This window comes from Mus caroli, unplaced genomic scaffold, assembly GCF_978045245.1.
Source record: "Mus caroli unplaced genomic scaffold, Mus_caroli_1 scaffold_19, whole genome shotgun sequence".
Classification (NCBI taxonomy): domain Eukaryota; kingdom Metazoa; phylum Chordata; class Mammalia; order Rodentia; family Muridae; genus Mus; species Mus caroli.
Window position 1 is genome coordinate 76,593,089 of NW_028227274.1, and position 18,134 is coordinate 76,611,222.

Sequence of the window (18,134 nt, forward strand, 5' to 3'; positions counted from 1 at the left end):
AAATATCATACCGTACCCAAAGAACTGCAAAACCAAGCATGAAGATTAGCAGCAACAAACAAACAAACAAACAAAACTTCAAATCAGACTATCCGATCAATTAATTTGAACTAAATAGGCAGTTCTCTAAAGAATTATCAATGGCCAATAACTACTGAAAAATTATCCAACATTCTTAGTCACCAGAAAAATACAAAGAGATTACATTGCTGTCCAGTGAGAATAGCTCTCTTAAAGAGGAGGAGAAGGAAGAAGAGGAGGAGGAAGATTAGAAAGAGGAGGAGGAGAGAAAGAGGAGGAGAACAGCAAATGTTGATAAAGATGTGAGAAAGGAACATTACTGGCCTCTGGAGGGATTTTAATTTGGTGCATGTGGCTACAATACAACTAGGATGGAGGGTCTTCAAAACACTGAAAACAGAGCTATCACATGTTTCAAGTATACTACTACTGGGTAGGTACCAAAGGACTCTAATCAACATCCCACGGAGATACTTGTATATCCATGTTAATTACACTGTCTCTACAGCCAGGAGATAGAACCAGTCTAGTCCATCAACGGACAAATGGATCATCAAAATGTGGTATATGTATGTACACATCAGAATTTTATGCAGCCATAAAGAAAAAATGAAATCGGGCCGGGCATGGTGGCACATGCCTTTAATCCCAGCACTCGGGAGGCAGAGGAGGCAGATTTCTGAATTTGAGGCCAGCCTAGTCTACAAAGTGAGTTCCAGGACAGCCAGGGCTATACAGATAAACCCTGTCTTGAAAAACTAAAAAGAAAGAAAGAAAGAAAGAAAGAAAGAAAGAAAGAAAGAAAGAAAGAAGGAAGGAAGGAAGGAAGGAAGGAAGGAAGGAAGGAAGGAAGGAAGGAAGGAAGGAAGGAAGGAAGGAAGGAAGGAAAGAGAAAGAAAGAAAGAAAGAAAGAAAGAAAGAAAGAAAGAAAGAAAGAAAGAAAGAAAGAAAGAAAGATGAAATCATGACATTTGAGAAAATAGATGGCACTGTCATTATGCCAAGAGAAATAAGCTAGACTTAGCAGAACAACGTTTCAAGATTTCTTTCATCTTCAGACTCCAGATTTAAATGTGTGTGTGTGTGTGTGTTTGTGTGTGTGTAGTTTGTAGGTCATCAAACTAGAAAGGAATCCAAAAGGGAAGAGAATTTAAAAGAAGGCACAGAATGAGATGGCTACAGAATAGACCTGACAAGAAAGCAGAAGAGGCTATTGAGGGGGAAACAGGTAATGGGCCAGAGAGGGCTGGGGGCATGAAGGGCCTGGGGCAGATAACTAAAAGGTATAACATACATAATGTGCATCATGACACTAATTGCTTTGTACACTACTGTTTAAAAGAATGGTAACCTCAGACAAGGTTATTCTGAGATCATGATAAAGTGAGATAGCAAGCTCACTTCATTATTTTGTCTAAACTTAGGTACCAAGGTAAATTCATCACCCACACATATCAAAATCCTTCTCTCTTGAATAAAATTAATAACATCTATGTCTTTACCAGATAATAGCTACAGGTATACTTTATTTTCACTATAAATACACTGTTTTTGGACACATGATTGTATATTTGTACCCACTATTTTTTTTCAGTAGCCAATTTGGGGAGGCAGTAGGACATGCATACTGTAATGTTTTTTGTTTTGTTTTGTTTTTGTTTTGTTTTGTTCTTTTTTAACACCTTTATACTGAGATGCCCTGTGGTTCCTGTGATGTGTGCTAACCTTTGCCACAAAGGGTAGTGTGTGAGTTAGTTTTGTTTTCAACTTGACATACTGGGGGGGGGAGGAGACTTTACTGAAGCATGTACCTAATAGGATTGGCCCATGGGAATGACTATGTCACATTTTCTAGATTGTTAACTGGTTAAGTGCCCAGCCCACTCTGGGTGGTGCCATTCCTAGGCAAATGGGGGCCTGGGTTGCATAAGAAAGGTAGAGAAAGATAAGTCTGGGAGCAAGCCAGCAAGCAGTGTTACTGTGTGGTCTCTATTTTAGTTCCTGTCTCCAGGTTCCTGCCTTAGTTTCTCGTGAAGGTAGACTGTTCCCTGTAAACCAAAGAAACCCTTCCTTCTCCAAGTTGCTTTTGGCTAGGATGTTGTATCACAGCATCAGAAAGCAAATTAGGACAAATAGTAAAATGCGAATAGGTGAACTACTGGTGTGTTCTTCCTGATCTTTGGTTGGAGATCATGGACAGCTCCTAAAAGCTTAAATGAGATGGATACAGTTACACCATTAGTAAAGAATTTTTCTCTCTGGACCACTCATACTTGAGGAATCAAAACTAACCATGCACTTCCACAACAGAGAGCCCTAGAGAATGTAGCAGTAGGCACGAAAAGACTATGCAAAGATACTTGGTTGAAAACAGAAGGGATCATTTTATTTGCTGCCTGAGTTTCTACTGTAAGTTTAGAAAACCCTTTTAAATCAAATGGATTCAGTTGAACCATATGCGAGTCTGTTAAGGAAAGGAGGGTATATTCATTTGTCATTTGGCAGGCAAGGTCAGAAGTGTCCATATACCCATACTGGCCCTTAGCTTGTTAGTGGGAGGCCCTTCCCATCCCTTGAGTCCATGAGTGAAGTGAAGTTCATGTTTTAAACTGGACCAAACCATGTAGGGAAGATTTTATTACAAATGGGTATGAAGATTTAAAATGATACACTGTGTGAGCAAAAACTCTCTCGCTGTTAGTAAACCTGATAGATGTTAATAGGGGGATGGGCTCAGACAATGCAAAGTGGCTATCCTGACAGAATTCAAAGGTATTTTACCTAGATCTGAGAACTGGTATAGAGCATCACTGAGTACACGGAGTGCACGTGGATGAGGGCAAGGACTCAGAAGAGTGGTTTTGAGACCACAACAGAGGAAAATGGTTGAGGTGAGGGGAGTGAGGCAGTTGGTTTGGAGACTAATCTCATGTGATGGAAATGTGAGAGCTGCCTTCAGACGTAGGAAAGGCCATCGCACAGAAGAGAAAATACACCCTCACTACTTTGCTTTGGAGACAGAATTAAGACCAGTGGGTGGAATTTATAAGAAGCCATCTTTTGGCTCAATATAGGAACTGTCTTTTTAACATGGAAAACTGCCCAACTGTGTATATGGCAGTAGGCTCTCCTTCCTTAGAGAACTAAAGCATATCCTGGAGGACATTTTGTGGAAGACACAGGAGAAAAATCCAGGTGGGAAGTCACACCTCATGTGGCCGCTTTGTTTCTAACATGCCCACCTTGAATCTTTCGGGTATTAAGGTAGGCTCTGGGTCAGAGTAAGGATGGTGTGAAAAATCCAAGGACTTGTAAGGTGCAATTATTTTTTTTCAGTTTTTTAAAAAATATGATGACTTGTTTCTTTAAATTTCAATTTAATCACCTTTCCAAGCAGGTAGAATATTTTTCTCAGATTCATTTGGCAAAAGTGTATGTGGAAAATATAGTGTATATGTTTTGAGTTCCGTGAAAAAAAAAGGGGGGGGGGCGGGGGAATAAACAGACATAGACTCTCTTCTCATAGAATTCCAACAGCATCTGAAAGCTGAGAGGAGACATCTATTTTTAGCTTGTCACAAGCAAAAGTAACACATCAGACCACTAATAAGATGGCATATAGAGAAATAAGTTAGAATTCAGGACAATTTATACTCTATAGTACATACTGTCTGCTGGGTCACTCTTAGCCGTGGTATTTTATCTGAGCTATATAAACCATTTCTAGAAGACTTTGAAGTCGGTTTTCACAAGAGGTAGGGGATGGCCATTCAAGCCCAATTCTAAATGTTAACAGTTCTATAATAGCTCATGGGTTCTTCTCAAGAGGCAGTTCTCTAAATATTTTACTCTAGAGACTAGGAATAAAAGAAGCAGTCTTCAGATCACTTCACAGTAATTCAATTCCGTTTAGTTCAGTTCATTTCTTAATAGAAACCTTTAAGGCACTATGCTAAATACTCCAGAGAATTCAGAAGTAGATGAGACCTAGCCCCTAGCCTTAGGAACCTAAAGTCCCACAGATAAATAACCATATTCAAAGTAAAACATCCAAGTGCCTTAGTGGAGAAGTATGGAGACAGATTGTGGTTGCTTCTCAATTCAAGATGGAAATGCAATTTCATGGACCTGTTGGAGGTTGTGTACACTTTATAGTGAATGTGAGGAGTGGGGTCTTCTAGGAAGCCATCTAAGCAAGACACAGAATTTAGAGGATGTGAGATTTCTTCAAGACACAGCAGAGACCTATGCAATTGGAATGCCAAGTAGTTTCAAGCAATTGAAAACAAAAAAAAAGACAGACGGTTGCACGCTCAGAGCAAGGTATCAAGTTTAGTAGATAATTGAAAATCATGAAAGGTGTTCACCAGAGAAACAAGTCAGGTGTTTAGAAAGTAGAGAATATCTAACTATGTGGTAGACAAGTGACCTGGATGGAATTGACATTACGAGGAAGGAGAGTCCACAAAGCCTAAGGTATGTGGTAGTGGCGAGTGAAAAGAGGATGGAATGAGCTGTGTAAAGAGGAAATCTAAAGGGCTGGGCTTTAGATGTGAATTTTTAGGTGTCATTAAGATTGCAGGCTGAGAGGTTATATACTTGCAGTTGAAAGCTAGTGTGTTAAACATAAAGTAACCAGGGATTTACAAGTCATGTGGGTACAAAGGCAATGCCATATGAGAATGGGAAAGCATCAGATTGCGGGCAGTGGCTCAGTTGGTAAAATAGGAGTTTGATCCTAGAACCTCATGTCTTTAAAAAAAGCTAGGTGTATCTGAGAGGATAAGAGGTTGACCACATGCTTTAGTAAGACAGGAGAGATGAGGAGCTGTTTTGGAAATGGGCAGAATGTGTGGAGGCTGAACCTATGAACCAGATCGAAGCAAGAACTCTTGTCTGTCTCATCAACACTCAGAGATCAAGGATCTGTAGCTTAGGAATCTCTGTCCTCCTTGAACAGGTTATCACCCTAGCACCGAGGCCAGGTTTTGGCTCACAGTCACCTCCTCTGGTATCATTGCCACTGAGAGCCTTCTCAGAATGCCCCAGCGAGCAATGCTTCCTCTTTTTCTGAAGTCCTTTTGGTCTAACAACTAGGGTTCCCTGGAGATTAGATTTAGACCAGGCTACATTCTTTAACTTGCAGCAAGATTTAGCTGAGCCTGAGTACGTAGACAGACCTCTATCAGAGGCAGAGTATTAAATTGAGAAAGTTCAAGTACAGAAATTGAAGACATGAGAGATTTGGGACTTTTATTAATTCTACTGTCATTTGCCAAACATTTGAAAAGCATTTATTTGAGGCAGACACCACAAGGACCTCAGGATCTCAAAAAGACAAAAATACCTACAACCTAGACTTCAAGAGGGCCACAAACAGCTTGGCAAAATACAAAGTGCACAGTACAGGTGGTGGTGTGTGCAGGGTAGGGCAGGAGCAAGGTGTACAGTTCAATTGGTAGTGTGTGCAGGGTGGGGCAGGAGCAGATGCTCTGCAAAGCCAGGAGCTCACATAACTCAGAAGCCAGCTTGTATTCAGAAAAATGCCAGCGAGGAAGGTCTCTTTTGCCCTGAAAGAAACACCTATTGCTGCCTTGAAAATATCTACTTTGGAGGATGGCCCCAACCATCCAAGTCCATGCTGTTACTCTCGAAGCTTGCGCAATGGGTAACCATTTGATTAACAGACTCAATGCTTCTTCCTAAGAACAGTTTCCTACTCTATCCTGGTGCACACATACATGAACAAGAGCTGCTATTTGCTAGATATTTATGTGATGAGGCTCTTGCTGCCTTTAGGGAAAGGGGACAGCATGAAGTGGAGAGGTTGCTTAGAGTCTGCTGGAGAGAAAGTAAAAAGAGGGAAGGGATTAAGAAAGTACACATACAGACCCTGCCCTGAACTCCCTTGACAATAATAGATAGTTTAGTAAGTGGTTGCTTGGTAAGTTCGAATCTTTTAATATCTCTCTCTCTCTCTCTCTCTCTCTCTCTCTCTCTCTCTCTCGTGTGTGTGTGTGTGTGTGTGTGTGTGTGTGTGTGTGTGTGTGTGTAGAGTACTTTCAGAGGAAGGCTCTCACCCCAGCCCACTGTGTGACCTTTAGGCTAACTCACCCAAGGCTAGGCTGATTAGATGCTTTGGCCTTGAATCTTCTTTTCCCTTTGTCTTATAGGCCTAGGACTGGTTCTTTGTATCGGAGGTCCAGATCAGCAAAAGGAGTTAAATCCAAAGGGGTGGCACGGAGGGGAATGTAGAGACAATTCCCCTGGAAAGGATGGTTTAGAGCAGCAAAAGCTCCAAGCAGCAGGAGAGGCCTTCCGGCATCTCAGGGAGGAGTCAAGTTGCAGAGTTCATAGCTGAATTTTGACCTTGGGTTTGCCTCTCACAGTGAATGATCTCAGGGGTCTTCTCCGTATTTCTGACTCCTTCAGGTAAGGATCTGGAGGATGGGTGGAAGGCTCTAAGAGCCCTTGAAAGCCCTTCCAACTCTAGTGGCCTCCAGATCGCTAATTAAAGCCCCAAGGAAACTGCAGCTCTTCATTGTCTCTTCTCACCTCAAGAGGAATAAAAAAAAAAAAAAAATTGGCTCTGGCCCCTTAGCCAGAAGTGGTGGACCACAGACATCACAGCTGAGATATTAATAGATTATTGCAAATGTTATATTTGCATAGATGCATTACTCATTATGCAGATTGCCAATTATGAATTATTTGTTCTTTCTTCCAGGAGATGGATTGTTTATTTGCAAACTGCCTGAGAATGACTTTAGGCAGCATGCAGACAAGGCTCTCGAGTTCAGCAGCTCTCTGTGAGCTCTCTGCAAAGGCCTGCACATAGGTTCTTAAGGAGGCAGGGGAAGGTCAGCTGAGAATAAAGGAAAGTGGAGGAGGAGAGAGATGCCAGGTTTAGGACTGCATGAGGAGAGCAACAACCAAAAGCTTTGGAGGTTAGCATGATCGGGTGTCTAATGCGACAAAGGAAGTCATCTTCCTGTAAGATACAGTGAGTCTGGGGCTTTTCAGCCTCAGGATTTTCTCTGGTTGTACCAAGGAGCTGAAGGGGTTTGTGATCCCATAGAAAGAACAATATCAACTAACCAGACCTGCTTCCCTGCCCCTGCCCCCCGAGCTCCCAGGGACTAAACTACCAACCAAAGAATATACATGGCTCCCGTTGCATGTGTAGCAGAGGATTGCCTTATCAGGCATCATTGGGAGGAGAGGCCCTTAGTCCTGTGAAGGCTTGATACTTCAGTGTAGGGGAATGTTAAGGTGGTAAGGAGGGAGTGGGTGGGTGTGTGGGTGGGGGAGCACCCTCATAGAAGCAGGGGGAGGGGTTGGGATGGGGGATTTTCGGAGAGGAATAACATTTGAAATGTAAATAAATAAAATAACCAATTAAAACAAAACAGAAAAAGGAAGGGTCACAACTCAAACACCCCTGCAGTGATGGCCTCGTGCCGCTGACTGCCTTATGCAGCAGCTCTAGCTAAAGACATTTGCTTTGATTTGTCTCATTCCTCCTCACAGCTATGGAAGCATTGAGAATTTACATACCTTTCCCATACAGATCTGGCATTCTATCATGGCTGTCTGATCATAGAGCCTGAGCACTTACCCACCGTACTATCCTCTTCCTGAGACACTTAATACTTTGACCAAAGGCCATTTTTCTCAGGACCCTTTATAAACACAAGCCTGAGTTCCATAGGCATGTCAAAATGGGGGCATCTGATATAGTGGCCCCAGTGTTCGCCATCAGACACTGGTGCTCCACTTAAGCCTCTAAATCTGAGAAGAGTCTGAAGTTGGCTCCAGAGGGAATGTGGCGGTGATCAATGGGTTTTTAAGAGGGGAAATGACAGATGGTTGTAGGAACTGCTTGCTGTGAAGAAAAAGAGGAAGGTGAGTTTCCGGGGGTGCAGACTGAAGCTTATCTGAGATGGTTAAGATCTTAGGTTCTTGAAGGAGAGTAAAGCTTCGAAATCCTAATGTGAGATCACATCCAGTGCAGATACAGTGGGGTGAAGAAGAGGACCACGGGAAGAGATGAGGGAAAGGAAACCTCCTTCCCCTTTCGGGTGGGTAAGAAGGAGTCGATTGAAAAGCCTTCATGGACTGTATGTGTCCTCGATGACCAAACCTGGAACGACGGCATGGGTAAACCCAAGAACCCTGTTCTTAGGGAGAACTTGGTCTAAATAGTTATTTCATTTCTGAATAAAACAGACTCTATACGATGTATTGGTTTTAGAAGTGTGGTCTAGAGGTCTTCAGCCAGTCTCTTCACATGTAAGTGTGAAACATTTGGGATGTGACTAGAAAATTTGAACTAAATAGTAGTTGTCAAACATTTAGTATAAGCGAGTAAAGTAAGGAAGGTGTCTTTTCTTCAACATCTATTTTTTGGTATCGTTGTCAAAATTCAGGTAATTGGAGTTATGTAGGTTCATATCTGAATATCCTGTTCTATTCTATTGATCTCTCTGTGTATGTTTGCACCAGTTATACTGCTGGAAAAGTTGGGTCTCTACTTGTAAAAGATGGAAAGTAGACTTCCATCTTTTTCCTCCAGAGAGTAACGGAGGTAGGAAAACCCAAGGTTCAGAGGATAGGCTATGCAGTGTGAATACCTGGAACTGGAATCTCAGCTCTGTTCCTGGTCTTAGCCTCATTCATTTTAAGCAGCTGAACATTAGTTTATCTCCCTGTGAAGAAGCTTAAACAGTGTTACAGTGCCTTCACTCAAGAGACTGGACAAGAATGTCATGATGAGTGTTAGGGCTCAGTGCTCAATAAATGTTAGCAGGTAGCAGCATTACCCTTTGCATATTCATGTTGTGAGTTACAATTAAAGTATACCTGGCTAGGTATTCCATGGGTGAAAAGAGTCCTCAGCGTCTACTCACTGCACCTGACTACCCTGTGGGGGAAGGCAGACTTTGAAATATGGTGAGATTTGGTGAGTACAAGGCAGTGTCCTTGGGTGGGACAAGACCACGGTAGGAATTGTTTCAAAGGTGACCTGAATCCTTTCTGTGGAGACAGATATGGGAGGTATTCTGTTGTTGAAGAATTTCAACGCTTTGATGAGTATTGAGAAAGTATGTGTCTGCAGCCACAAGGCAGGGAGCAGAGTCCCTTTACTTCCAGGTGCTATTCTGTGCTGCCTTGGGGGACACCAGAGTACCCTATCCTTCCTATCTCTCTGGCCTGTCTCTCCCTCACCAAACTGGTAATCAGACTGACTCCCATGCTGACATTTCCCTGAGATTCGTTTCATGCTATTTCTTCACGGGGGGGCGGGGGGGGGGAGCATCTAGGCTGACAATACAGAGACTTTCCCACATCATTGAAAGGAATTTGTGATTATGTGCAGGGATGTCAGCCATGGTGAGGCCTTGGACTCTTTCCAGTTGTGGTGGCATCTGATGTCAGCGCCCTGGCTCTTGCCATATGAACTTCTTTACTCAAGTTCTCTCAGTGATCTCTCATTATAGTGGTATTTTTCCTCTTCCCCTGACTGATAGGCCCCCTCTTGCAATACACTTTTTGGGGGGGAAGCCCCTGCTCATAAGCCCTAGTGTTCACAAGTGTGTCCCTCAGTGTCCAGTTTTGTGGCCCTGTTTGGGACCTGTGTCTGATAAAAAGAGCTTGAGGGAACACGTGCACATTTTGAGTCTTTCTTTATCCAGGTTCCTTTGCATATGCAGAACAGAGTGAGGGCTGCGTTTATCTCTGACCTTCTCCGGCTCCTTTTCTTGCATCTGCTAGGGGGAAAACAGCACGAGCTCACCAGCCTCCTCTCCCACGGAGCAGATGATAGAACTGCCTGCCTTTGCTTCCTTGCCAACCCTGCTTTTCAAGGCCTGCCCCAGTCTTCCCCGGATACAGATCTCTCTGGGATTTTCAGAAGATCCAGAGGACCAATGCCAGGGGCTTCGGGAAGAAATGTAAGGCATAAACATTGCGGACCCTAGCTTTTCTAGCCTGAAAGTTTGGTTAGCTTGAATACTCTACCATCTTAAGGAAGCTGCTTTTCCTTTTTGTAGGGCACAATAGGGCCCCATGTGACATGGTGAAGAAAGCATGATGGGGCAGGGGAAAATGGTAGAGATTATCAGGACCATCACTTGGCTTGGAGTTTTGCCTAGAACAGAAATAGTGCCGTCTCTCTCATATGGAGTTTCATCATGACTTTTGTCTGTCCTAGGAGCACCTATATGAGGGAACATCTTTTAATCATACTTTCTCTATTTCTTATCTGACTGAGAAGTAGTTTAAATATAGTAGAAAGGATTGTGGAGTTGCTATGAAGTTTTGACTTTAGACAGTTTAGAGGCCATGTACTGGCCTGTGAGCTTCACGAGAGTTGTAAGTCTGTTTGGCTTCTGATTGTTACTAAGTAAAGTATAATCTGGATCAAATTGAATATATATATATATATATATATATATATGTACATACATATATACATGAATATATATGTATATCACATATTTTAGGTGTATATATCACATAATATATATTACATGCAGATATTCCTTTCTTGCCTTTTTGCTTTTATAAAGGTTTAAATAGCGCTATAGGAAAATGATCCTGGCATAAAACATTTACACATGAACCTTATTTTCCTTGTACTCTCTGAATTTTGCCATTTAGTCAACCCACCCTTAGATAGCAACCTTGTGTTGGGCCTTTGAGATTTAACCAATAAACAGGCTGTTTTCCTCCTATGGATTCAGACATAAATTTTCCTAACAGCATTTTTAAAAATGTCAATGTGTCTCAGTTGGGCAGTATATTAAATCACATGTGTGAGTTAGTTTGGCAATGACTTTCCCAAGAAGGACAGAGAGACTCTTATTGCTAGTCTCCCAAAGGAGTATGGGTAGGTAGACAGTGAAGAGAAAGCTAGAAACTGAGTATTCTTCATCCTAGACTCACTTGCCTGAATTTTCGTGCAATCAGACTATCGCTTATCACATGGGAATGGAAAGATATGCAATAGCATTTCCCTATTTGTTTATTTTTTTTCTTTCTTTTTCTCTTCTCTGTGGTCAGTCATCACCTTTGACTAAAGGAGAGTCTTACTCCCTCTTTGGTGGATTGCTTGCAACCATCCATTTAGTTTAGGGACTTCCATTTCCTTGCCCCATTTCTTAGCTAAAAAGGCTAAGATGTCATTCAACGCGTCCTCGGGTCCTTCACCCTACTGTGACTGGCTGTATGAACGGCCAAAAATGTTAGAAAAAAATATCATTTTAATTGGATGGTTTTCATGTTTGTGTTTATTGACTGTTAACATGGCCTGGAATGCGTCACGATGTTAATAGGGACAGGTGTGTGCCGACTGGCGTGAGGGGAGCAGAGAGTTAAGGGCAAGCAAGCTCGGGAGAACATGGAGAGCTTTAAAGCACTCTTTATCTCTCTTTCTGTTTTTTGTTGATCCAGACAGGTCGACACCGCTTTTCTTCTCCTATGTCAACACTGAAGGGCTAAAATTTGCTAGGTGTGATGTCTGTGAGGTTTCATGGATTCTTAGGCAGAAATAATAAACCTGACTTCTCAAACACTTAACAGGGGAAATGACAATTACCAGCCAGGTGCCTAGTGTGGCTCGAGCAAGTGCACACACACACACACACACACACACACACACACACACACACACACACACACACACACACAGTGTTTGCTCCTTAAATGCTACCGTGAGAGAAGCTTAACTACTCACATCTCAGTTACCCACACTTTGTACTCAGGAAAAGGCCAAAGATAGATCCAAGGGAACAAGCTTTCTCACTGCAGGTATGTAAGGACACAGCTGTTATTTTAAGTATTCTGTTTTCCTTCCCACACTCCCTCCCTCAACTCCTGCCCCCATAAATGCTCATACCATAAAACTCAACAACAGGGCCAAGTAGACACTCAAAGGAAACATATCACCTGTTTTCGTGCTGCTCATGAGCGTCAATTATGAGACCTGCAAACTGTCTTTAGGTAAAGGAAAAACAAAACATCAGAATATGCCTCTCCATTTCTTCCGAGTTCCATCTGCTCAGAGATCTGTCATCTCCCGAATACCCACAGTAGGAATGAGAAATGACCATGTACCAAGGAGTAAGGGGACAGGAAAGATCACAGCCACTGATGCTTCTGTGTCTCAGATGGTACTCGGGAGCTTAAGATGTGTCTTTGATTCATCAAAAAGAGCTATAAGCCTCCAGTGGCTCTCTCTGTAGATAAAGGGCTAAAGTTTGCTCCAATTACAATTCCTGAACTTGGAAACTAGAAGTTGATCCAGGGAGCCTCTGAGAGCAGGAAAAATAGAGGCCCTGAGTGGAAAGGAAGAATGCTGCTGGCAAATTGCCTCAATGGCACCAATCTGGGACATTTGCTTATCTCTATTGTGCAAATATTTGTCTTGTAGCTGATTTTTGAGCTACAAACTTCTAGCTCCTGAAGTTTGTCTTGGTGGGAGTCAGATCCAACATACCACTGGGAGAAAGTGACCTTTACAAGGACAAAGGGTCACTGCAATACTGAAGTCACAAACTGATGGCGTTCCAGCCAACCTGCTCATTGATTTGGTCAATGTGTTATTTAAAATGAGAAGCCAGTAATTCTTTGCACTCATAAAAGATTCTCAGCTAGCACCTGGGAATCCAGAAACAAAGGAGAAAGATGTATTGAAATGAGAGTTTGCAATTTTTCCTATAACCTACGGAACAATTTTTCCATTTTACAAATATGATGTTGTAGTTTTCCCAAACTCACAGGTTTCTCTATTTCTTTGAAAAACACGTTTTCATCTTTCTGTGAGTGTTTGGTCAAATTATTCTCCCTTCCTGGTTGTTGTTATCACTACTGCAAAACGGAGAGGATAAATTAAAAAAAACAATTAATACATGAGAGTTACAGATACAAATAAAAATGCAAGAAATTTCTTCTCTAATACATAGCTTTCTTTGTTAACATATGGCTGGACAACTGACTGTCTGTATCATCTATCATATGGTGTGTGTATTTATGCTGGGCCTTTGAATGTTATGTAATTTAAAAAGATATAAAAACATATTAGGCCTTGTCCTTAAGTGTCCTTAAATTACTCTCCCACAGGTTTGTTTCTTGCCCTGATATTCTACCTTTGTAGAGAAACTCGGCCTTGTTTTGAAGGGTGCAGGCTACTCTAACGAGGCAGACTGACTTGTTAGCAGGAGTGGGTCCTTTCACATCTACAAGCATGAGACCATAACCCACAGAGTCGAATTCTACCAGCATGAGAGACACGCCAAAGAAATTCAAAATAGATTCTGATAGGTGGCTCTATGTCAAAGTAACTAGGCTGGTTTTCCTAGTTCTCTAGAGGAATGCGCCCGAGTAGTGGGTTAGGAAGAAATCAGTAAAGGAAGAAGAATGATTCGGAAAAGAGATGTAGGAATGACAGGCGGCTGCTAACACAGTTTGCTGAGGTTCTACTTTGCTTACTTCAAACTGGGCTTGATGCTGGTGAGAGGGCACGGTCCTCACCATGGGCTGCCTTAGCGCCTTTGCTTCCATGCAGATTCTGATGTAGCTTCTTTACCTGGCGGTGTCTGGATAGGCAGAGATGAGTCTCTGGGGTCATCTCTAATCTTTCCCGAGGCCAATAAAACCAGTACAAGCTGGAGAGACCAAAGGAGAGACTGAAGGAGAAGGGAGACCAAGCAAGAGGCTCTGGATGAAAGGGAGGTTGACCAGAGTGCCAGAAGTGTCTACGGAGCAAAGGAGGCTAGAGGCCCCCAGCCAGAGAAGCCAAGGTACTCTTCAGACGCCTGAAAAGAGAGGTGGCTATTCCTGATCAAGAACACATACATCTTCACAGAATGGATTTTAGAAAAAGGTGACAGTGGTGCGTGCTCTGTCCATACTGATGGAATTTATTTTGTCTTTTACCACTAAACATTTCTCCCCTTGGTGATGCTATCGCATTGCCTAGGTGTGTATGACTATTCTGCTTCTGGGATCATCCTTCCCAGCTGTGACCCTGAGTGGGCTACATAAGACTTGCATGCTTAGTATAGACAAGAGGGTCCATCCACAGGTCTGGAATGGCAATTCTAAGCAACAACATCAAGCTTTAACAGTTAACACACATGCTGCTTGTTAGAGGCCGGAGGAAGAACTGTGATTTGAACTCCCCTGTAGCTTTTGTGAGTTAACTACCCAAGACAACAAAAAAAGTCTCAACAACAACAAAAGAGGTCACTAACGTGGCACAGGAAAAGAACATTGTAGTAGGATGCAAGCGACCTGAGTCTGTGGCTCAGGCCTGACACTAAATCACGTCTTAGGGTCTTCTCTAAGTGAAGAAGTGTCCTAAGAGGAAGAAGTCACTTATGCTGTGTTTTGTTTAGTGCTTTGTATCTGTCAAGCTCCACAATAGTGGGATGCATGGCTGCCTGTTTTGTATATTTCCATATTGCTAATGCCTGGCCCATTTTCTATGTAATTATTAAATGTATAGGTGGTGTTACTCGCAAAGACAGTGCACAGGATCCCACTGACCTCAGGATGCTGTGAAGAATATACGGGGTAAGTGCTTCCTACATTGACTGTTTCCTAGGCAAGGCCAGAAGATGGACCTGGTAGGACGGTCTGACAAAGTCACCGAGCTAGAAAAAGGCAGAAGCGGAGCCTGCTGTTAGCATTGCTAATACTAACTGTGGGAAGCTGGGACCTGGATGAAGATCTAGGGGTTTGAACAAGAAGTCCATGTGCTGGAGTCTGAGGGAAGGCAGAAGAAGCAGAGGCGACATGGAGAGTCAAGGCCCTTGTATGTCTTGCTTAGAGTCTCCTTGACTTGCTTTTCCATAATCTGACAAGGCTTTTGAGTCACTGCACCACTTGCTAATCTGCATACTTAGGGCTGCCCTTAGGTTTATTGCCACTAAGAGTAAGGGGTGACCAGTGCATGTAAGTTTACCAGTTAGGTGCTGTGTAGTGAAAGCTTACCCGTGAGACCTTGTGAATGAAGTCCTGTTCATAGAGGGAGCCCTTCCCCACTCCTGCCAAGTCAGCTTAGTACACCACTGATCACCAAAATGAGCAAATCTACCATGTTCAGTGGGTGTGCAGCACTACTGGAAACGCTGTGTTACCTAATCTGTGTTGTATATGAAACCCTGAGATTTTCTTTATGGTAAGGCCATCAACATTCCTGCAGATGAAACAGGATCCCCGGAGAATGTAGCTTCTAGAGACACAGAAGCGTGGAGTCTGAACACAGGGCTCAGTGGAACTAGGGAAGGGGGTTGCTTGCATTTGAACAGGACTGAAACAGAAATGGGTGTTGCAGTATGGATATGAACCACCCCCGAGAGGATTGTGTGTTAACTGGTTCGTCTCCAGCTGGTGATGCTATTGTGGGGGATTCTAGAAACTTTAGGAGGCAGAGTCTCCCCGGAGAAGCAAGCCCCGGGGTGTTGCAGGGCCGACTTAGGGACCATCTTTTCTTTCTCCTGTTCTTGCTTCTCCCAGCTGCCTGTCTGCTATCGGGTAAGGCTTCTCCTCTACTCTTCAACCATGGCATGGTGGTGTTCCCAGGGTCGATGGAGCCCAAGGCCTATGGATGTAGCCTGTGAAACTGTGAGTCAAAATAAATGGCTAAGCTGCTACAGGGATGCTGAAGGAGCTGATGTCGTGCCTGTGGTTATTTGTACATAGTCTCGTTGGGCAGAATGTCTCAGGATGACAATTGTCTAAGATGACAATTCTGGGGGTGGGGGGTGGGGAGGGCAGGCCTCCTGGTTAAGAAGCCAGACAGAGGAGAGAGCATGTTGGGGTCCCTGCACACCCCCTCCATGCCTCATTTTTACACCTGCCAGAAGGGATCTTAGGACTGAGCAGGTGGTTTCCCAACAGTAGTGTCCACCCAGGTAGGCTGCTCTCTGGTGACTGGCAGAGGAGCATGGCCCTTTCCCATCAGGGCCACCTGGCAAAGACCCAACTTGTTTCTTTTGTCTTAATCCATGTCATTCAGAAAATAAACTCTGGGTTTCTCCATCTCGTACTTCTAAGCACAGACTCATTGGTATTCAGCAAACTTTCCCGGGGCCGTCTTCTCTTTTAATTCTGTGAGAAGATATTTCAATGAGTCTGAGCTGGGACAATTTAGAGCTGAGACTCTGATCTCTATTCACAGCCTGGGTACGTTCTCACCAGATTTGAGTCAGGAGGCTAAGCTTTTAGGTCCCCTGTGGCATTGTCTCCAAGTTCCTCGGGGCCAGGCTGCCAAGTTCATGCGAGAGTCTGGCCCCCTTCCTTTCACAGACCCACTTATTAGCAGCTTTCTTTCTTTCTTTCTTTTTTGCTTTTTCTTTTTCTCCCCCTTCCAGGCCCATAGATACAATTATTAGAAATTCCTGGTTTTGTGCCCATATTGAAAGAAGGCCTGAATGGGTATGCTAAGGACCCGAAAGGGAGCCACTCTCCCCAACTCCAGCCTCTGCGGTTAATTAGATTTGGATGGTTTCAGAGGAGCAGCTGGAGCTTTCAGAAAACGGGTGTGATAAAGAGGGCCTATTCAAGGTATTTTGGAGGGGCTGTAGAAAACAATATAGCTGTGAAACAGGGTTTGGGAAATACAACATTCTGGATTTGGTGGGGGCAGGATTTCAGGGGAGGGCAGGCAAGGGCAGACGGGAATGGATGTGAGCAGGCAGAACAGTCCCTGGCTGGACAGACTCCAGTAAGCTGGACACTTAAGCTGCTGTCCCACAGTGTGATCCCATCCCCCATGGCAGTCCTGCTCCAAGCTTGGGATAGCAGTCCCATCAAGTACATACCTGGGGCAGGTGAACTGGCGCAGGAGGGAGTTAGAGATTAGGGTTGCAGTTCAAGGGCACTTTTTCAGGCTACCAGAAGCATTTTAGCAGACGAGTAAGGAGGAAGAGGGTGATGGCCTGCAAACACCCTCCAGGGAAAAGCAAGCTCTCCCTGCTGGGGACAGAGCCTGGCCCTCCTTGGAAGTGGATGATGTCCTCAATATTAAAAGATTCTGCAGGGAACAAGTCTCTACACTCATGTCTAGTCACATATTTGGGCCATCGCCTTGTCTGTCTGTGGTCCATAGTTAATTTCTTCTCCTCCAGGACTGGGGAGCTGGTTGCACAGACCTCGGCCCCGTCCTCGTCCCCCCCATTCCAGTGTCCAGTCATAGTGATGAAAATACTGACGAGGTTGAAAAGGAGTGGGGTGCCTCAGGCACTAAAGCCTCCAGGGGCTTCCTTCCAGGGCTCAGTGGAGAAGAACATCTGGCTGCTCAAGTTTCCCATCTGATCTAGCACATCTCAAGGCTAGATCAAGAGCACTCGCCAGGGAGAGCTGACACGAAATAATTTCATTTTATTCCATGGGTCAGCATTTAGGAAAATTTCAAGTAGAATAGACGCATAAACACAGATATTAATTCTTGGAAGACTTTTTTTTTGTAAGCAATATTCTACATAGAAGCTCAGTCTACAAAATTAAGAGAAATAGAATAGCTTAGGGGGCTGCTGGGGCTATGTGTTCATGGTGGCTCTCAGGACAGAGCCTGAGGCTCTGGGGACTTTAGGTGTCTGTCCAAGGTCTCTACAAGTAGCAAAGCAATCCCTGCAAAACCTAGAAGTCTTAAACTATCCCATCTGTGTTTTTTCCCTCAATTAGGGCACACGCACACACACACACACACATATAATATATATGTATATTATATATGTATATATATATATATATATATATATATATGTAATTCTCTTAGAGTCAATGTGTTTCAGGCTCTCTGAGTGTGTAGGTGGAACAAAGAGCAGTTACTATTATCAAAATGTCCATGGCTGCCAAGCCTAGAAAGATATAATAGTGTGCCCACTATGTCAGTAAAAGTCTGTTCTTTTCTAAGCGGGTGTCCTTTGGCCATCAAGAGAAGAATGAGATGCAGCCTGCACTATTAAGGGGCTTATCCTTTAATACGGGATGGAAACCTCACAATGACCACAATGCCGGCGACTCCATTAGGCAAAAGACCCAGATCACTATCTAGTCTCGGGTCTTAGAGGAGGCAGAAACCAGCTGGGTGGTCTACTGGGAAT